This window comes from Falco rusticolus, chromosome 20 (genome assembly GCF_015220075.1).
Source record: "Falco rusticolus isolate bFalRus1 chromosome 20, bFalRus1.pri, whole genome shotgun sequence".
Lineage (NCBI taxonomy): Eukaryota > Metazoa > Chordata > Aves > Falconiformes > Falconidae > Falco > Falco rusticolus.
Genome location: NC_051206.1, coordinates 451,089 through 453,684, shown reverse-complemented (window position 1 = coordinate 453,684; position 2,596 = coordinate 451,089).

Here is a 2,596-nt window from a genome sequence, read left to right as displayed (position 1 = left end):
CTTCTGCCACAGCTGTGTATTCTGGGAGAGAATGATGAAATAACTGTGTCCTTGGGGAATTTTCAACAACTTCTGTGCTCCAGTGCTTTTTCTGTTAAGTGTGGACCTCCATACACCAGCTGAGTGGGGAGAGGCTGCAGGAGATGACTATCAGCCCTTCCGAGCGGGGTGCCCAGGGCCCTGTCCCCCTGGCTGGAATACCACTCCAGCAGCAGCTGTCCCCTGCTCCTTAGAGAGGCAGATCCATTGCCCCCACCCCTGTGGGCCCACCGGGGGGGGATGCTGGTCTTGTCCGAAAAGCAGATTTGTGGCCCCTTGTGCAATAAGTCAATTTTCACGCTCTCGGGGAGACATCACTTATTTATGGCGCAAAGCTGGGGGCGAGGTGGTGCTCCACAAGGCCAGGCCACCACATGGGGCTCCCCACGGCGTATTCCTACACAGAGACTGTAACATTAGTAAGTTACCAAGTCCATTCTCTACAAGATTGGTTCGTGATTGTGTATATAATTATAATATGGTTACACAACATCACACATGCTCAGGGGAGGGGTCTTCACCTGGGCAAGGGTTTTTTTGCTCTAGGGGTGTGATTTTTAGTATTGTAATGTGTGTTGTTCGGTTCAGGATACACGGACCTTGAGTCTTTTTGCCAAGTTGGCAATGCATCCTCAAAGTATCCTCTTTACCCGTTTCTTCAAAGCCTAATTGTTCCCGAGCATCCTTGCCCAAAGGATGGCTGTGCACTCTCCTGCTTGCAGCCTAAATTTGGCAGCTGAACCTATAGGAACCATACCTTGAACAAAACAATTGGGCTGTCCTAAATGTTATGAGTTATCCTCTGACACTGTAAATCCCCGTCCAGCCACACTTTAAGAAATGCTGTGCAAAATCCCACGTGCATGCCGCGTCTGGGGGGTGATCACCAGCGGGGGGTGGGGGGTGGGGGCAGAGCTGGGGGTGCATTCCCCCCTGCCACAATGACCTTGGTCCCGCTTTCAGCCAACTCCGGGTGGGCTGCGCTCCCCCAGCAGCCTGTCTCCTCCTGCGGCCGGTGCTGGGGGCTCCGACAGGGTGCTCCCCTGGCCCCGCTCTGTGTTCCCTGCCCTTCCCAAGGCTGCCTCGTGCTCCGAGTCCCTTCCTTCGCCACTGTAACAGCTTTGGGGATCTGCTCAGCCTCAGCTTTGTGCGCTGGTGTGTTTAACCTATAGCTATAGTAGCAGAGGAATTTTACTAATGTGCTTAATTGTAAATGTTGCAGCTACTCTATCCGTGGCGTTGCCCAGCCATACAGCGCTGTGCTGGGTAGTTTAACTACTAGTAGGTAGGAGCTGGTCCAAAACCAAAGCATGAGCTGAGGGTGCTGGAAGGGGCCAGGAGAAGAGGTCGTAAAAAGGATAAGAGGAAGACGATGAAGGAGAGGATGAAGAAAGGATGAAGGTGTCCCAAACGACCGCCAGAGGACTCCTGACCCATTGGACCACACATGTAGTAAGTGCATAGGTATAGTTCGTTCTTGGAATTGTAATGAATGTGCTAATAGTTTCTCAGAAATGTCATTGATATGCACAGATCGGCCATTCGAAGACAAGTGAATGAAGTCAGGATGGACGCGGGCGGAACTTATCCCCCGTGCATCCGGCACCGAAAACAAAGCATGCCTGCTTCCCAGCGCTCCGCACTGGGAATCGGAGGGGTTCGCCTCCGGTTTTTCAGTATCAGGTAACCACCAAGGCAGAGCGCGGTAACAGGGGGGTTCAGGCACCTCATCCCTTCCATAGCAAAAACCCCTCAAGCCAATCCCGAACAGATCGGAAGGCTCAGAAGGCGCAGGTCCTGCTGAGCCAGCAGCCTTCCCCTCACAACGCTTGGACATAACATAGATGTGTATATAGCGGTATCTATGCAGCGGTGTCTATAGTGGCACAGTGACACCTATACAGCAGTGTCTATACAGAGGTATCTATACAGCGGTATTTATATGGCAGTACCTATGCAGCGGTATCTATACAGTGGCATCTATACAGCTGTAGCTATACAGCAGGATCTATACAGAGGTATCTATACAGCGGCACAGCCCATACCTATACAGTGGCATCTATGCAGCAGCATCTATACAGCAGGATCTATAGGGGGGGATCTATACAGCGGGATTTATGCAGTGACATCTATAGAGGGGGATCTATACAGCGGGATCTATAGGGGGGATCTATACAGTGGGATCTATACAGGGGCATCTATACAGTGGTATTTATGCAGTGGCATCTATACGGTGGGATCTATGCGGGGGTATCTATACAGTGGCACAGCCCGTATCTATACAGCAGGATCTGTGCAGAGGCATCTATGCAGCAGTATCCATACAGCGGGATCTATGCAGTGGGATCTATACAGCAGGCTCTATACGGCGGCGCATCCCCGCACCGGCTCCCCCGCAGCACGTCGCGCTCCGCCCAGCTGCTGAGGGCGGGGCCGAGGGCGGGACGGGGGCGGGCGGGGGGGCGGGGCCGGGGCGGGCGGGGGGGCGGGGCCAGGGCGGACCGGCGGGCGGGGCCGGGGCGGACGGGCGGGCGGGGCCGGGGAGGCCGCGCAGGCG